This window comes from Ambystoma mexicanum, chromosome 5p, assembly GCF_040938575.1.
Source record: "Ambystoma mexicanum isolate Mex_15411 chromosome 5p, UKY_AmexF1_1, whole genome shotgun sequence".
In the NCBI taxonomy this organism is placed as follows: Eukaryota; Metazoa; Chordata; class Amphibia; order Caudata; family Ambystomatidae; genus Ambystoma; species Ambystoma mexicanum.
Genome location: NC_090930.1, coordinates 848,236,072 through 848,255,545, shown reverse-complemented (window position 1 = coordinate 848,255,545; position 19,474 = coordinate 848,236,072). Strand labels below are relative to the sequence as shown.

Below are 19,474 nucleotides of genomic sequence, written 5' to 3'. Positions count from 1 at the left end.
CCTAGATATATATATATTGATATACACCTTATAGTCCACTATACCTCACATTATTTTAGTTCTCGTGGACGCAATAGATTTCAGAGGGATGAAATACCTTGCTGTGACCCTCCAAATGTTTATAAGGTCCAGTAGGAGGTTTGATCTGGACCATCATTTCAATGACAGCTTTAACCCGTTTAGAACTGTGCACTCAGAGACTGTGATTCGTGTGCCAGAGAACAGAAACAAAATGGACAATCAACTCCAAGTATGAAACGGTTAAAAGAAGCATCTTTTCACCAACTTTTCACTGGCAACGTGGTCTACACTCTCAGCCAATCAGAATTCAGGGAGCGTTTGCTGAATCAGTTGCTGCAATGCTGCGTTCTATCTTGGCAGTCATGTCTCCTCCCCTCTCGCATCCTTAACTGCACTGTTTCCTCCCTCTTCTGTGCCTTTGTGGCCTATTACACGGAGTCCTACTCAGGGGTGGAGCCAGCTTCACAATTGGGGGGGGGGGCGTTGGGGTTCTGTGTGGATATTTTGAAAGCAGGTAGTGAGTGGGCCCATTAAACCCATTGCACTGTTGACCCCATTCCCTTCCTCTGAGCCCTGATGGCTGAATAGCTGTTTCAACATCATTTGGCCCATTAGATGCATCTTTCACCCAATTCAAGAGGCAATTTAGTTTAAAAAAAAGTGCTAATCATTGGAGGCTTGGGCAGTGGTCTTCAAACGTTTTCATGGCAAGATCACCTTGAAGAAACATTTTTTACAGGTAGGTTACCCCACCTATCCCTGGCAATGGGGTTAGCTGGCACGTGCAAAGGGAGGCACAGGGTATGTCGAGCAAGCCCTTACCCAATGGTTGCTGTGGGCAATGGCATGCCAAGATGCCACCCACACTAATGCATACTACTAAACCTTGAAGGGGAGGAAACGCTTAGATTTGTTTAGGGTTATCCTGTTGCAGTCAAGATGAAGTTTGGTTTGCTAGGAGGATCAAAATGCATACCGAGGAGTACACCCCCACGAGAATTGAAAAGTATGCTTCTGCTGCAGGAGGATTGAAGAGGGGAGGAAGCAAGCTCATCAAACCAATTGTCTCTGATTCTTTCATTGCAGGTGGATGGAGGGAGCATATGTTTCAAATTTAAAAGATCCAAAGTCTCACTGAGGATGGAATTTAAACAGCATGGAACAGGTACACTTGCAAAATGTTCCCTTTTTCGTTTGGATTCTTTATGTGCACTGCCTTCTTTTCTCCTCATCACTAGCCTTCCCCTGCTCGCTCCACTATCTCTAAATTGAACACACTCACTCCTCTGTTCTTTCTCTCCCTATCCTTTTCTGTCACCCTTCCATCTCACCGTCTTTTGGATGTCATATCTGTACTCTTAATCACTCTTTCAAATTCCCTTTTGTGTTCTCACATTCCCTACTGCATTTTTGATAAATGTTCGCCTTCATTACCTTATTATTTAGTATTCTCTGTCTTTGTCACATGTCTGTTCCTTCTCTACAACTCCTTTTCCTCCCATCTTCACTTGTCTTCACTTTATCCCTACCATTCTCTCTGCTCTCCCCTTAATGCAATCTCTTGGTTTTCCCTCCTGTCCATTTGATCTCTTCACTCTTTGTTTCGTTCAGTTGCTTTGTCCTCCCTCACAATCTCTTTCTTACCCTCTCTCGTGTTCTTTCTCTTTCACTCCCTTTTGCTCTCTCTCTTTTCTCCCTCCTAATCTGTGTCTCCTTTCTCCTCCTTCTGGTCTGCTCTATTTTCACCTCCTGTTTTGTATTTTGTCTTTTTTACTACCCTTCTCCAGAGCACTGACGATGACCGAGACATCTATGAATAGGTGATCTAGTCCTGCTGTTTTCTTTCCAGCAAGACTAAAAGTCCCAGTATGCAAATAAAAAGGCATAGATTTGATGAACAAGTTATGTACCTCATGGGTAAACTGTATAGCTCTGCGTGTGTCTAGCTCTCTCTTTCTATCAGGCTTTCTCTATACATCTTTCGTTCACTCCTTCTTTCCCCTTCCCTCTCTCTTACCTCCTCTTATTCAATCTCTTTTTTTTCTCTCACACTCAGTGTCGGATCCAGATTTTTAAAAGGATCCTGACACCTTTCAAGATTGGAAGTGTACTCCGGAGACCCCCATCCGGACAATAGAGCCAAGGCTTGCTCCGAAGTACTTTAAGACGACATAGCTGCACCCTTGAAATGGATGGGTTGCAGATGTATTACTCCAACACCAATCAAGAAGGACAACTAAATGGTTTGGCAAAGGGAGTCAGTTTAATGACAAGTACAAAAAGCGGGGAGTCATGGAAATCAGCAGTGATGCGATCGTCCTTCTCGCTTCAACTCCAACAAACCTCCTAAAAAACATAGTATTTATACTGAAACTCGTCATAATTGACGTATAACACTCAAAAGTTAATATGCAATTCTATTGGTTAGGAAAAGGTAACTTTAATATAGGTACTATATCTGTATATGGTAACGGAGGGAGGGGATTGGGTAAACGCTGTCAGGTGGGCGTCTACGCCCTTCCTTCAAAATGACTACTGTAGACGTCACTAAAAGTACGACGTCCCATTGGTTCTACTTAGTATAGGACCCTAGATTGTTTTGTCCATTATGATTGGGTTGGCACCAACCCCATCCATAACTTTCCACTTTGCTTAGCAGCACGCAGAATGGTCAGCCAGGTGCAGGGTGTCCCCTAGTTACCCGGCCTTCCTCCAATTGAGTTACAATCAATCATAACTTCAGCAACTATGTGTCAATTATTTTACTGTGGTTGGCCTCAAAACTGCATCTTCTGTTTGGAAAAGTTCTGATATCTCTTCCTCGGCAGATGCCAAGCGTAGGTGTGAGCCCATGCTTCTTCTCGCTCGGCTGGTCACGTGCTTCCCACACCGTGAATTTTTCTAGTTTCTCTCAATTTGTGTATTTGATTCTTATTCAGCTTGCCACCTGCCTACGCCTCCTTATCTCAACCTTTCAGAGACAGGATATTCTGTTCTTAAGTTTCAATTATATGTAGCTACTGTTCGCTCCTTCTATTGGTATGACCTCGGCTCTCCTGGCACGAGTTGCATCTGCTGAGTTTCGATTCAGCCATCTCTTCTCGTTTTGCTAGAATATTAATCTCTGCTCATGCGGCCTTTAGTAACCTGGGTTGATTCTGCTTTTTGGGCAAAGTGGAATCGCACTTATAATACGGTGCTTCGTTTTGAGGTAGATTATGTATAATGGCGCTTGCTGCACTATTTTCTACTTAGCATAGCAAGCCGCATTGTTTTCTTAGCTTTCTTGCGGTTCCAAGCATATGTACAGGTGTTACCTGGTTGAATATCTTCATCCTGTTTACAGCTTAAGCTTCTTTGTATGTCAACATCTTTCTCCCCTTCTAGGTTCACAATATCCTTACTCATGGCGTTTTGTCTCTGTGTGTCATTCTCGGGTCATCTTTTCTTCTATTTGTACGTTAGTCTGGGTCCTCGTGACATCACCATTCGTCTTCCATTAAGACCTTTTTGGTTTCTTCCGGGACTGTACTTAGGTGATATTCATTTCGTCTCATTTGCTGGTAAGGTTTCCTTAATGGATACCTTACTGTCCATGGTTTCCTTGGTATTGGTACTTCAATAGGTGTTGCTCTCTTAATTGGTACTGGGCACAGCCTTACTGTGGCTCTCTGCTGACTTATTTGCTCACCGTACATCACATATCTTGGTGTGAACGTTCCTGGTACTTCAAAATGGGCGACTGGAGTGCAGGCTTAATTCGGGACCTCCTCTACACTCCACCCTCTGGGCGATTCATCGACCACTTTCACCTCCGTCTTTGGATTCAACTTACTCGACTCTTCTGTATTTATCTTCACTCCATCGCCTGTGTTCATTCCTTCTTCATCTTCTGGGTCTATGCATGATGGTTTGAAGAAGTATCTCTTTGGAGTCCATATATTTATTACTCCTTTCAGGCTTCCTGCTGTTCTTACATGTTCGTCTTTATTCCATGTCATTAATTGGCATTGTCCATTTGGGCTACAGTAAAGCCATCTTCCCACATCATTTCTGTGTTTCCTGGGATAGAGAAACGTTGTTACTTCTGGTGCGTGAATACTGTTCTTCACAAAGTCTCTTATTTCTTCATCAGTCAGGTCTTTGGGCTTCCATCCTGGCTTGACATCAATCATGATCTTCATCCCTATGGCTTTTTTCGCAGTTTTCTGGCACTGAGAGATTATTCTCTTAATGCACAAAATCCTAGCAATATCATCACTAACAGGGCTCCCAAGAACTTGAATGCATCTGCCATCTATTGTGGAACCCATGAGAACAGTGATCCAAACCAGCTGTCGCATCTACTTTGTCAGTTTCGTTGATCATCTAGTTCTGCAGGTTTGTTAGCATACCAATGGATTCAGTTAAGGTTCCATTCTCCTCGTCGTGAGAAGGTATAAATGTGCAACATTATTCTCCATTTTTTGCACAAACTCCTCCATCCATGGCTGTGATCATGTCAAGGACATATCTGTTCTGGAGAGTCATCAGTTGGATGGCTCTTAACTCTTCCTTAATCACATTGAATCCTTTTATGGTCGTGTTGATCGTCTGCAGGAACTCCCATCTGGTTATCTGTAACCATTTAGTATTTATTCCAACTTGGATTCCTGGGATAAAATTGTTGTGAACACTGATGAGGTGAGTCTGCACATTCTGTGTTCATATGGGATTGCATGAAATGCTTCTTCTGATTTAGCAGAGACATTATTTTCTCTCTTCATTCGCGTCAGCAGTTCCACAGATCTCTTCTTCCTCAGGTGAGCATCTGCTTTCGGGAAACTGTCAATATTCAGGTCAATTTTCGGGATCACCAATGCTGGAACGTGGACCTTCACTATTGTGCATATGCCTCCCAAGTCTCTTGGCAGTCTAATGTATGCCTTGTATCCGCATGCCCAATAATGATCCATAATTACTGCAGTTCCATGCACCATCCATGGAGCATCAAAGACTCATCCACAGTTCTTATTCTCTTCCATCTTTCTAGTGCCATTATTCCTGAAGCAGAATTTTGGGCTTTCTAGTGGCACTATCTGCAAGGGTCCTCCTCTGTCTTCGACCCATGTCAATAGTTTTGCAAGTTTCGGCCACAATGGCTTGCAGCCATTCTGCACGATGTCAACAGTTTCTTTGTAGAGTCCAGTGATCACCCAGGCTCTGCAATATCACCACTCCTTTTCCCCACACATCTGGTGAAAGCACTGTTCCCCAAATCTGCATTTGGGCTCTATTCTTCCACTTTCGAGCGTCCTCGAGTTTTTCTTGGACATTTAGTCTCGGGTTCACTTCCCATCTTATTACTGCTCCTTTAACTCCAGGCTTCTCGTACCTGATCACATGATTAATAGTATGAGCTCTGTTTCTTGTCTTAATGTCTTGAACATAATCATATTCGTGGGGATAGACTGTTTCAGTTGCCAATATTAATGATGCATCACTACCCATGAACTGGCCTCTAGTTATGCACATGGCTACGTGTGAAAGACAGTGTGCTGTCTGGCCATCAATTTCTACAGCCACAAAGATCTTGGATTTTCCCATGCTGTATGGTAGGAGTGCACAAACAAAGCATTCCCCTTCGGAATTTGGTCTTGCAGCTTCCTTCATGTGCTGGTATGAAATATTATTTCCCAGATGTGCTGTGCTGTCCAGGTAGTCGTTTAGTTCATTGTCATCTCCATGCATACTTCTCTTGATTCTTAGTGTTTTCCTGTAGTTTGCTATAACTACATTCCTAAATGAATCTGTATGTCTTTTTCTTGCTGGAGGATTCTCAGGTATCCTGGTCCATGGTGCAAGAGTCTGGCAGCTCTTTCCTTCTCTTCATACATCTTTTTTCGTCGGGCTAGAAATGTTTGTATCCATTCTGACATTGGTCTAGTATATGGTTGTACTGGTACTTGTCCCTTGTGTTGGAATATATATGCTTGTCAATACAGTCTCTGCAGTTTTATTCTTCAGTTCCTCCTATATTTTCCTTGCTTTGGCTAATGACGGCCATACTGCATCTACTATTAATTGTGCTTGTGAGATCTTCTTTGAGTTCGTCTTTGTCTCCATCAGTGTTGTCTCAGGAGTGTTTATTGTTATCCTTTCTGTTGGCTTCTTCTCCGGTTCTTCTTGTCTTTCCACAATGTCTGTTGTGAAGTCTCTTATAGTGTGCAGTATTTTCTTCTTTAATGCTGTGGATTGTGGTTCTGCAGTCATTAATACTAGGCCTGTTACATGTGCATTCAGTGTTTGCGTGCGTGTGGTTGTAAAAAATCTTTCTCCATTCACTCCTTGCCGACCCTGTCTATGGCTTTTCTTTTTGTTTGTTACCACAAGTGAGTGTGTATCATTGCTAATCACATCCATTGTAAGTTTATTCACTCCACCATCAGATCTGCTAGGAACTGGAATGACTATGTAAGGTCTGGGTGCTTTTGTGGGTTTCATACGTGCATCATTAGGTGGGTGTACTGGAATGTTAATGACAGTAAAACAATTATGAATATGATACATAGATACATTATGCCCTTGTACGTCAGGCGGCAGCATTTACTTCCAGAGAAGCGTGGTCATCTCTCCTCCTGCGGGAGGACCAGATTGCTGCTCTGGACCCCATCTCGATCATTCACCAAATGTCAAATTTATTGTATTCCCTTAACCAATATCGTCTTTCGAATTCTGTGTTTAAGAGTGTCAGGTGCTCCAGAAGTGTCCCCCCTCTTGTGGGTGATGGATTGTCTCTTATTTCAGGATGCAGTTCCTTTGCTAGACTATGGAAAAAATCAAATTAAATAACACTTCGGTAAGTCCTTTTACTGTGCATGTTCAAAGTAAGTAAGCTCCTACTCCACTCCTCGGATTTGCTTCAGCCCTGAGGACATATTATGTGCCAATCAGTATGAAGAAATAAGGACAAAATAATAACAAATGTAATAAGTGAAATTCTTGACACTGCTTCTTCGATCTGTCCCTCGGTGGAAGGCTTTTAGAATCTTCTCAGATAGCTCCACTGATGGTTAGAGAGTTCCACTTGAAGCATGATCCCATGCAAGAGCATTCCCATCTCTGCAATATTGGCTGGATCTCTGATGAATGTGAGTACGTCAACATCGATCGGTCTCCCCACTAGCTCTGGAAAGTCAGTGACTAGGCAAAAAGAGGACATTGTGGGCCAACCTGCTGTATTCTGGTGACAGGGACATCCATCCTGTCTTGCTGAGGATTATGTGTTTTCTCCTTAATGTAAACAATGTCTGCACTGTCCGGTCGCATGGCGTGCGACTAAGATTACTATTTTTTTTAAAAGATGGCTTAAATGTTCTGTATTTGCTGGATCTCGAAGAAACGTGAGTATATCTGTTGTTCTTCCGATAAGAGTTGGACAGTCTTTGATTATGCGAAAGAACAATGTGTTGATAAGCTCATTTATTTCCTTCTGTGTTTGAGACATTTGTTTCCTTCTCACTGTACTCGGGAAGTAAGAGAAATTGTTCGGCAATAACAGTAAGCAGTCTTCTTATTGTCTTTTCGTTTTCAGGATCTTGAAGAAAGCCAGTGACATTGGGACGCCTCGCTACCAATGACGGGTATGATTTTAGCACTAGATCAAAATAGGTGACCACATCCTTGGCGATGTTGCTACTGCGGGACACCATAAGTGATTCCGAATAGGTTCTCGGTGTGAAATGAGTCGGGATACTGTATTTGCTTCCAATGTAAGTGTCCTCGGTCAAAATTTGGCATATTCTTTTCTCATCAAGGCTTAAGTGTGCCTCAGTTCAAAGTTCACAGGCTGTGTTGTGGCTTATGCCTGCAATTCTTCTTCACCCTGCAACTAGGATTCACAGAGTGTTCGTTTTTTATATCCTTGTCCCCTGTTTTGCTTAGAGGAGGGGTGCAATTTAAGCCACAACTTGCAAAAAGTTTTTTGTCTTTCTTTGGCTGGTCATGCATCCTTCTTCCTCGTCATGAATCTCGTCTGCACATTCTGTGGTTCTTCCCCATCGATTCCTCTCGTTGGGGTGCAGGCAGGGGGCCTTCTCCGATGTAGAGTTTGATATCGCCGAGAAAAATCCACGCTCTTCTGCCTTGTAGTTTCACTGCGGATGGAGTGCAGTCCTCCACTGTAAAAGGACCCTTGAATCTTGGCTTGTCACACTTTTTCCTTGTATGATTTCTTACAAGGACGGTGTCTCCAGGGAAGATGGATGGAACACAAAGTCCTTCAGCTGCATCTGTAGTAGTATCCCCTTCTGTGTTCCGTGCTGCCCTGCACCCCTTTCGTCGTCGCTGCAGCTGGTCTGAAATTACAGGAAGGCACAATGTCATGCAGTTCAGATAGTTTTGCATCTCCGACCCTAAAATTTCTCCTGTTGACTGGGCATCACATCTAGCTTGGGGTGTTAAAGGAGTTCTCATTCTACTTCCTGTGGCTATCTCGTGTGGCGTAAGATGATGGTCAGAACCGGGTTGGTTCCGAAGTGCATACAGTGCAACCATCCCTTTCTTAGAGTTAGCTTCAACTTGGCTATCCTTTCCTTTAACAAGCCGTTGAGCTTCTCACAGAGCCTGTTACCTTCTGGATGATTCGCCCACGAGAACTTGTGCTTTATACCAAGCAGCAAGCTAATCTATTTGAATATTGCATTAACAAATTGAGGGCCATTATCTGATCTCATGACCTTCCACACCCCCCACCTGGGGAACACCTCTCGCACTAAAAATGTGGCCGCACAGGTAGAGTCTGGGTGTGTACATGGACCTGCCTCAATCCATCTAGAGAATGGACACACCACAACAATTAAGTATCTGTACCCATTACATACTTGATCATGTTGATGTAATCGACATGCAAGTGCTGAAAAGGACCATTTGGCCTTGGGATGACTCCTCCTCTCATTACTTTTAATGTGTGCCTGGCCGTGAATTGCTGGCAGATTATACAGTTCTCTATAAAGGATGCAACGTGCTCAGCTAAATTTGGTATGAACCAGTCTTCAACGAGCGCTGCTAGATTCTCTTTTGTCATGTGCGCCGGATAATATAACTGCTCCAGTGCTATCTTTAATAGGGCTACAGGCATTACTGGTTTACCAGTGCTGTCTTGTCACCACAGCTGTCCGAGGGGTTTAAAGAACACCCTTGACGTTTCCAAATATTCTTCTCTTCCTGTGGTGCCTCCCCTTGGAGTTCCATTAGCTGTGTTTACCCCAAATTACTGTGTTTGCCCCAAATTACTGTAACTCTCAGGTGCAGTTCATGTAACCATCATTCGCTCATTGGCATGGGTAACTTCCACCTCCATGATCGTCTCACGTTTGGATGCCATAGGCATGGTTTCCGTGTCTGCTGCTTGATTTCTGCGTGAGATAAAATCTGCCCCTTTCGTGTGGGTGGCGCATTTCATGACCGCTATGCCCACTGGGAGCTGTAGTGCCTTATTCAGCCTGTCCAATAAGGCTGCGTGCTGCACTGGCGTGCGGTCCGCTCGGAGGTAGCCCCTCCTTTTCCAGCGCGCTAAGCCTGTGTGCACTGTTGACGTCACATAGGCGGAGTCACTGTACACTGTTACTTCCTGGTCTGCGTGATTTTCAATGGCGAGTATCAACGCCAATAATTCTGCAGCCTGTGCTGAATAATGAGATGGTATTCGTGCACTAAGAAGCACTCGAAATTCTCCATCTGCTGTGTGTTTCATTACAGCAACGCCTGTGTATCTTTGCCCGTCATTTTGATCGATCCTCGAAGAACCGTCAATGAAGACGATCTCTCCGTCTGCCAAGGCATTTTCTTTCACCCTGGGAATTTGATCACAGAATTCTTCATAATTTGCACAGTCATGTATTGGCTCTCCTTCAGTGACTGGCTCTGCTATAAACATAGCAGGGTTCACTATCTTACATCGGACTACATTAATCAATGGATTTGATATGATCACTTCAAAAGCAGAAGCTCTCTGAGATGTCAATGTGCACTCTCTTTCCCTCATTTGAGATCAGCTGGCCTATGTACAGCACTTCTTGTTGACAATATTGTAACTTTTCTTTGTCAACCTTATATCCTTTCTCAGCCAGTATAGTCAATAGCTGAACAGAATCGTGCCTGCATTGTTCTTCTGTTGTGCTGCAAATTAGGATGTCACATATTGCAGGACAACACTTTTTAGTGCAATATTGCTCAAGTCCATCTGCAAGACTCTGCTAAAAATAGATGGAGACTCACAATACCCCTGGGGTAGTCTCATGCTTTTTAGACTTATCTGTCTGAATGTGAATGACGTCAGATCTTGTGAGTCACAATGCAACGGGATTGAGAAAAATGCATTTTTCAAGTCAATCACAGTGAAATATTTTGCCTCAACGGGTATGTTACATAGAATTGTAGACGGGTTAGGGACTAGAGGGAACTCGGCCTCACCAATATCATTTATTGGGCGTAAATCCTGGATTAGCTTCCAAGACCCTCCCTTTGATTTCTTGATCGGCCAAACTGAAGTATTGCATGACGACTCTGACGTCACTAAGATGCCCTGTTCCATCATTGCAGAAATTGTCTTAAAAATCCCCTCATCTGCCTCTCTGGATATGGAATCTTGTCGGGCTTTTGGTAGAATTGCTCCTGGTTTCAGTTTAATCTTCACTTCTCCAACCCCCTTCAAAAGGCCTACGTCATAGGGTCCTGTGGTCTACACTGAGACAGGCACCTGGGTCATGTCGTCATCAAAATATTCAGGACAGTTTCGTGCCAACATCATTCTCTGAGGTACTTCTCTTTTGATCATTTTTGCCCATAAGGTGAGACTCACTTCCACCATTGTCTCTCCCATATCTGCTTGTTCTTCAAAAGATCATCATCAGTGACGTCAGTCAATCGATATCCTTCTTCAATGGCAATTACTGTGCACCATTGTCGGCCTTCGTCATCATAACCGTCAATCAAGGCAACCCTCTCTCGTACTGCAGCTGTGTGTATCATCAAGGGAAATACTTGTCCCTTTTCCTCGTGCATCAGTATTCTTGGCATGAATAAGAATTCATCAGGGGTTCTCATGATTCTGTCTGCAAGGCCTGGCAATCCTGCCATAAGCACACAAATACAATATGCAAATATTTCTGGCTCTAATGGTATAGTCCTCATGACTGTGTGTCCTGCGTATGCTCTGATCATTTCGCATACATTTGAATAGTGCATTCCTAGAGTTGAACATATTATGCCCTCCTCCGTGAACGAGATTGTCATGTTTAACTTTGTCATTAAATCTTGACCCAAAATGTTTACTGGGGTCTGACGTGAATATATTAAAGGCACATTCATTTCACATTCTCCTATGGAGAATGGAAGTGCATTTGTGAAGGGAACACGACTTGTAGTTCCTGTAAAACTCGGAGTATTTATGGCCTCGCCGGACAAGGAAAACTTGCCTTCACGTATGCACGAGCGTGTTGCACCCATGTCAACTAGGAAGGAATATTCTTTATCCCCTATAACGACATCCACCCTAGGTTCCTTGTGAGGGTCTGGTGTCACTGATAGGATAGAACACATCGGGGTTCCCAGTGAGCTGTCCTAGTCCATATATAAATTTGGCCCACTGTGTGCTGGCGGATTTCCCCCATTCCCATTGTTACTTCCCATTCCAAGGTTCGGGGTCTGCCCTGTGCTCATCGTCTGCAATAATTGCACCGGTGCCTGTTGGGATTGTCCTTGTGGAAAATTCGCCATAATCTGAGGTTGCACTCCTGGCGCTTGTTGTTGCACTGTGTGATTCTGTGCAACACCCTGCTGTAAAACTGCAGGTGGATTCGCCATGCCTGCTCCCGTCCCTTGGCCGTTATCCATCATGCCTTGGTTTCTGCACATGCGAGCTAAGTGCCCTGTCATTCCACACAACCAACATACTGGCGGTGGTCGGATCATTTGCCCGTTTGACATATCTTGATTACTATTTTGCATATTTTGAAAACCTCCTTGATTATTTTGGAAACCTCCCTGATTACTCTGCCATCCTCTTCCCCTGGGGTAAAACCCTGTATTGCCCTGATTATTCTGCTGTGGAGCAGTCACCTGCTGCATGCTTGATTCAGCTGCGCTAGTTATCATGGCTCCCTCAAGAGCATATTTTGACAATTTCTTCTGCACCAATTTCGCGTCCTCACCCTTTCGAGTAGCTTCCTTTTTGTGATTCTTTTCTTGCAGTCTGCAATAGTGTGCGATGGTCAGCTGTATTTCAGCCCAAGGCTTGGCCTCAATTCCCACCAATTTCTTGAGCTGTTTCTGCACCAGCTCTGGCAGCCCTTGGCACAATATATGGTAGAACAAAGGTATATATTTCGCCCAAGATTCGTGAGTCTCGAGCACCCATGCGTCTTGAAAATTCTGTATGTAAATTAATGGATCCTCAGACTCCTTCATTTTTCGTGTCATTATAGCTCCCATATCAGAAGTGTCTGGATACAACACTCATAGTGCTTTCCATACTGCGGCTCTACAATTGTTAAATGGAGCTCCGTCATGCACGGTATTAATTGTGGTTACATCAGGGTAGCCTGCTCGTGCCCACACATCCTCTGCTCTCTCACCAAGTATGGCGATTAGGAGACCCTTAATGTCCCCTATAGCTAACGTGTTTCCTCCTGTCATTTTTTCTAACTAATGTATCCACTTTCCGGCTCCCGATGTCAGCATTAGAAGCTTGTTTTTCAAATGTTCTCAATCCATGTGTGGCCATGGAATATATTGCAGTCTTACTCCCACTTTCTCGAGCAACGGAAATTGGGATGCATAGCCCTCTCTCTCTTCTCTCATTGTTCTCCTCTCTCTTGCATGGGTAATATTCCCACATCGTCGTCTGCCTGGCAATGTCCTGAGCCTGTCTACATAGGGCGGTGAAGACACCCCCCTCTGACCATGAGTTACTTCTTCATGTCGGTCAGACTGCATGGCTGATTCTGATGCCCTTGGTGCAGACTCGCTAGTGTCTGACCATCTTATTCCTTTCTCTCTTGGGAGTCGTCTTTCGCTCTGTCTCTCTTCCTCATTTTCCTCGCGCTCCTCCCTTTCCGAGTCGGACATTGTCTGTCCCCAATTTGCGCAACTTCTTGTATCTTCATTGTTTCTACTGATTTCTAATCTATCCAAGGATAGTTCTCTATTCCCACTACTTCGGGTGACATCCTCTGTGTCGTAGAGCTGGGTGCTGTATAGGCGTCCTCCCCGGATATATATATACAGTCTTCTCTACTTCTAACTATATTTTGTTTTCCCCACTTCTCTCCGTTACCTTTTCCCTTTACTTGTTCTAAGGCATGCACTTTTGCCAAAACACTCAATCTTTTTTCACTCACTGTTCGCATGGTTCCTCTCTGGGCCCTCAGGATCACTGCCTTCGTTACCGCCTTCATCGGCTTTTCACCCGTTCCGCTGCCCGTAGGAATGGGAAGGGATAGCGTGGGGAACACGGGTCCCTTCAGACCCTGGTCTGCAGTTTTTCTTACACTACCACTGTCTACGGGGAGCTTCACCGTCTATTCAGCCGAATGGCAAAGAACTTGTTATATTGCCGAAGACCTAGAGTTACTTTATGTCGACAGTCAATGGGTGTCTTATTCGAATCAGTAATCGATAATCAATAAACCATCAATCTCTGCTACCAAGTGTACTCCGGAGACCTCCGGCCGGCCCATAGAGCCGAGGTTTGCTCCAAAGTACTTTAAGACGAGATAGCTGCACCCTTGAGATGGATGGTGGTGCAGATTTATTACTCCAACACCAATCAATAAGGACAACTCAATGGTTTGGCAAAGGAAGTCAGTTTAATGACAAGTACAAAAGATGGGGAGTCATGGAAATTGGCAGTGATCCGATCGTCCTTCTCGCTTCAACTCCAACGAACTTCATAAAAATCAGAGTATTTATACTGAATACTCGTCATAATTGATGTATACCACTCACAAGTTAATATGCAATTCTATTGTTTAGGAAAAGGTAACTTTAATATAGGTACGATATCTGTATATGGTAACGGAGTGAGGGGATTGGGTAAACACTGTCAGGTGGGCGTCTAAGCCCTTCCTTCAAAATGACTACTGTAGACGTCACTAAAAGTATGACGTTCCATTGGTTCTAATAACTATAGGATCCTAGATTATTTGTTCCATTATGATTGGGTTGGCACCAACCCCATGCATACATTTCCACTTTGCTTAGCAGCACGCAGAATGGTCAGCCAGGTGCAGGGTGCCCCCTAGTTATCCGGCCTTCCTCCAATTAAGGTTACAATCAATCATCACTTCAGCAACTATGTGTCAATTATTTTACTGTGGTTGGCCTCGAAACTGCATCTTCTGTCTGGGAAAGTTCTGATATCTCTTCCTGGGCGGATGCCAAGCGTAGGTGTGAGCCCGTACTTCTTCTTGCTTGGCTGGTCACGTGCTTCCCACACTGTGAATTTGTCTAGTTTCTCTCAATTTGTGTATTTGATTCTTATTCAGCTTGCCACCTGCCTACGCCTCTGTATCTCGACCTTTCAGAGACAGGATATTCTGTTCTAAAGTTTCAATTATATGTAGCTACTGTTCGTTCCTTCTATTGATATGACCTTGGCTCTCCTGGCACAAGTTGCATCTGCAGAGTTTCGATTCAGCCGTCTCTTCTCATTTTGCTAGACTATGATTCTCTGCTCATGCGGCCTTTAGTAACCTGGGTTGATTCTGCTTTTCGTGCAAAGTGGAATCGCACTTATAATACGGTGCTTCGTTTTGAGGTAGATTATGTATAATGGCGCTTGCCGCACAATTCTTCTACTTAGCATCGCAAGCTGCATTGTTTTCTTAGCTTTCTTGCGGTTCCAAGCATATGTACAGGTGTTAGCTGGTTGAATATCTTCATCCTGTTTACAGCTTAAGCTTCTTTTTATTTCAAGATCGTTCTCCCCTTCTAGGTTCACAATATCCTTATTCATGGCATTTCGTCTCTGTGTGTCATTCTTGGGTCATCATTTCTTCTATTTGTACGTTAGTCTGGGTCCTCGTGACGTCACCATTCGTCTTCCATTAAGACCTTTTTGGTTTCTTCCAGGACTGTACTTAGACGATCTTCATTTTGTCTCATTTGCTGGTAAGGTTTCCTTAATGGATACCTTACTGCCCAGGCTTTTCTTGGTATCGGTACTTCAATAGGTGTTGCACTCTTAATAGGTACTGGGCAGAGCCCTACTGCGGCTCTCTGCTGATTTATTTGCTCATCATACGTCATATATCTTAGTGTGAATGTTCCTGGTACTTCAAAATGGGCGACTGGAGTGCAGGCTTTATTCGGGACCTCCTCTACAGAGCTCCGGTACTAGTGTGAGTGAGAGAAACCTGTGATAACAGGAAAAGGGCATAGATATGACAAGCAAATGGTGCATTGAGTTGTGGTGAACAGCACCATCCATCTGTAGGAGTATGAATGCATACGTTTGGCTGCGGTGCCTTGATTCCAACATATTGCGAACCAGCTGTAATCTATGTCACCATTTTAGGGTGAAGTTGACGAAGCCAAGTGGGACTCGGACCAGCCTGTGCCAAGTGGCTCACTTTAGCTCGACTTGCAAGCCACTACCTGGGAAAAACACAAGCTGTGCCTTGCCTAGCATTAAGACCTCTGGTGCTATGGCCCTCAACCCTGCAAAAACGGAGCTGGCGCAATCCCTATTGACCGCTCCCTTTTTAAATTAATGCTGAGGTGGAGGGGCTACTCCATCTTGGTCTGCCCCTAATAAAGAAAGAAAAGACATTAAGAAAAAAGTGTAGTTTTTTCAACTGTTAGTCCACCTTCCACAATCATTGTCAGTACTCTCCTTCCTCCCCACCCCAGCCTGCTACCACACGCACACATTTTGAGACGTCCTTGCAGCCCTCTGCCGCAGCCTTTGTGAGAAGAGCTGATTGGTCTACTGACCCTTACCTTTACCCCTCCAGAGCCCTTCCTCACATGATTCCCCCCGCCCATTCCAGCTACTTTCAGACTATACCTGTAATGCCCTGTGTGCGTCCCCTATGTACGGTGCTCTGCTGCGTCCCAGCTAGACTTGCACTTTGTAAATCCCATGTATGGATACATACAAGGGTGCAGCCGGTGACATGCACCTGATACACTCCTGTGCCCTGCACACTATAAATGTATAATTTGAGCAAACATTCTCCAAGATAAAAGCAACTAATAGATGGCAATTAATATGCATGCTTAGTTACTATAACTACAAAAGGTGCGTATTGTGGGAATTTGTTTAGGAAAGCATTGCGCATCTCCAGTAGCTTTCCCTCAAGACAAATGGAGTTGTCTAACGAAATCCCACTTTTTAAAACGTTATCTTCATTTTAATATTCTCTGTACGTTTGACCCAAAAACGTTTGTGGAACATCACACTTTCTTGACATCAGGTAGCAATCTTGATGCTTATGTCAAACACTGATTGTAAGCCTGGACCTAATCACACAGTTTCATTTCTTACCTCCCAACTGACCTGCACTTGTCACACAGCCTGCACTTAGTTCACACCCGAGGCAAGCCCAATATCCCTGTGTATACTTCAGTGGGCTCTCACCCGTGCAAAACAAAAACATTGGATTATACCTGCCTAGGAGTCTCCATAGGTTCAGAGGTATGTTCGATTTTTGTGGGGCTTGAATGTACAATTTCAAAACCAAGAAGAGAGTTTTTAGTCTCTGATTAATTTCTATAATGGCATTTGTATTCTTCCCTCCTGTAAGGGTGACTTAAACGCAATCACCTTTCTATTTCTTAACATGTTTCTACAAGGATTTATACATAAATCAAGTTAGTTTACTTTGTGATTTGCGCCCTTTTCAAGTTATTGCTTTAAAGCACAGTATTATTTTAGCACATGTGGAAGCCAAACGGGTTCTATGTGATGTCAGTGGTGAAAAAAAACATTGTTGGGTAAACAATATTTTTTTTTCACACACTAAACACACTTCACAACATATTTTAGGACTGGTATGACTATATAAAAAAACACCAGTCCAAGAACATTTGGGGAAGTGTTGGATAGCTGCTGTAAAAAATATGGTTTACCCAACAATGTTTGTTTTCAGAATATAACAGAGTTCCTATTGGTAATAGGAACTCCCGTCCCCTGCACACCATTTGATAGTGGAAACAATTTTCCAAACAATTGTGAGTAATTTCAATAATTCAATATTTTCACTAACTATTTCTTATGATGTTTAGGAATAGGTATTTCTAACTGTAATGATATTCCAAAATAATTCAATTTCACAAATTCGTACACTTTGTTTGTGTTTATATAATTTCAACAAGAAAAAAACATTTTGCATAGATGAGTTCATTTCAAGGTATCACTTCCAAAGGAATATTAAAGAAATTCAGAAAAGTTTAAAATCAATAAATTGTATACAGAGCTCTACGCGTTTCGAGAGTTTGTCTCTCTTCTTCAGGAGCACAAATGCGTTTCAAAAGTTCAATAAATTGTAATCTCCAAAAAACATTTTCAGCAAACAATTTTATAAAGTATATATTCAAAAGTCTTTCTTTGTATATGATAATCATTCCGTTGTGAGATCCTGAAAACGTCATCTATTGGCGTAAGTGTTCATTCTTTGCTGGTAATCTGCATATAGTATAGTATATCTGTTAATAATATTTAGGTAAAAGAACCAGGAGGGGAAGAAGACAGAAATCAACAGCGCCTGCACCCTCGACAGAACCCCAGGAAAACCTAGTGGTCAACTTATCTGATTATCAACTGAGTAAAGAAGAGAATGATCTATTACTAAAAGAACTCAATTTTTTTCCGACGTATCATTCTAACTTATTCGAAAAGAAAGTTAAACTCTTCAAGTTTTCTAGAAAACTTAGACTCAAAGCATTCTTTGCAACAATTTAAGAAGAGAGTACCGAACAATCATCTCAGGAATTCAAACACAAAAGTACTTTTATACCACTTATTAATTACCCTATCATTGATTTATTCCAAAGGATGGTTACCACTGATTTCCAAAAACATTCATATAAAGCACCACGCAATCATAATTTCAGTAGAAAATATTTGAACATTATTCAAAAGCTGTTCTCCAATGGTAATATTACATTTAAACCAGCAGATAAAGGGGGTGCCCTGGTTATACAAAATACTAAAAATTACGATAAAGAATGTACACAACTCACAGACAGATCCATCTACAGTCCTTTTGAAAGAGATCCTACCAATGAAATCAATCAGAATTTGGAAGAAATATTCGATCTCGCTGAACAGAATAATTGGATGACAGAAAAAACTCACTGATTTTTAACCACAAAGAATCCAAGAGTACCCATATTTTACACCATTCCAAAAATTCACAAGACACTAACCAAACCTCCAGGCAGACCCATTGTGTCGGCCACAAATGGCATTTTACAGCCATTAGGAACATATCTGGACTATTTCCTTCAACCCATCATACAAAACACCAAGACCTATATTAAAGACACCACCCATTTCCTCATAACAACACAAGAGGATATTATACTCTTTACCGCAGATGTACGAAGTCTATACACCTCAATACCACATAACCTAGGCCAGGAATCTGTGGAATGGCTTCTACTCAACACCGGAGATATAGGAGCATCTAAAGAATTCTTAATTATTCTATTAGAGTATATTGTACAAAATTCATACTTTAGATAGACGGAACAACAATATCTACAGACAAGCGGTACCTCAATGGGGGCCACCATGGCTCCCAGCTACGCCAACAGTTTCATGTATAAATTTGAGATGTAGAACATCCTGAACAACAATACCTGGAAACAACATCTCCAGTGCTGGGGAAGATACAGAGACAATGAATTTGGAATCTGGCAAGGAACTGAAGAAGAGTTGATTCAATTTGCAACATTTTTTAATACAATTGATGATGACATACAGTTCACCACAACTCATAGTAGGAATGAAGTTAATTTCCTAGACGTTACTGTGATGCACAAGAATTCACAACTCATGACAACGTTGTATCATAAACTCAGTGATCGCAATAACTTATTACATTGTCTCAGTTTTCATCCACCCAATACCCTAAGAAGTCTTCCATACAGTCAATTACTACGGGTCAAAAAAATAGTACGAGATGAAGCTGAATGTCTCAAACAAACTCAAGAGATGGCAACAAGATTTTTACAAAGAGGCTACTCATCAGAAGAAATCAATAATTGAATATCCAAGCTAGAAGCATTGGACAGAAAGGAGATATTGGAGAAACTCCCCATAACCAAAGAAACACCACTAATTTACGTGACCAAATACTCTACAGAAAGTCATAAAATTAAGAAAATTGTCTTGAAACATTGGCATTTTTTTGTCAGAAGACAGAACGTTGGGAAACATTTATACAGTTCCACCCATGTTTGCATA

The 19,474-nt window shown here is 42.7% G+C and overlaps 1 long non-coding RNA gene across 1 annotated transcript in view; it reads left to right on the top strand.

Moving 5' to 3' along the window:
- The first annotated feature begins 1,109 nt into the window (after positions 1 to 1,109).
- LOC138481717 (uncharacterized) overlaps positions 1,110 to 19,474 on the top strand; it is a 57,780-nt gene continuing 39,415 nt past the window's right edge. The window contains exon 1 of the long non-coding RNA XR_011274352.1: positions 1,110 to 1,186. This is a non-coding gene — a long non-coding RNA (uncharacterized lncRNA). The remainder of the gene's footprint in view (positions 1,187 to 19,474) is intronic.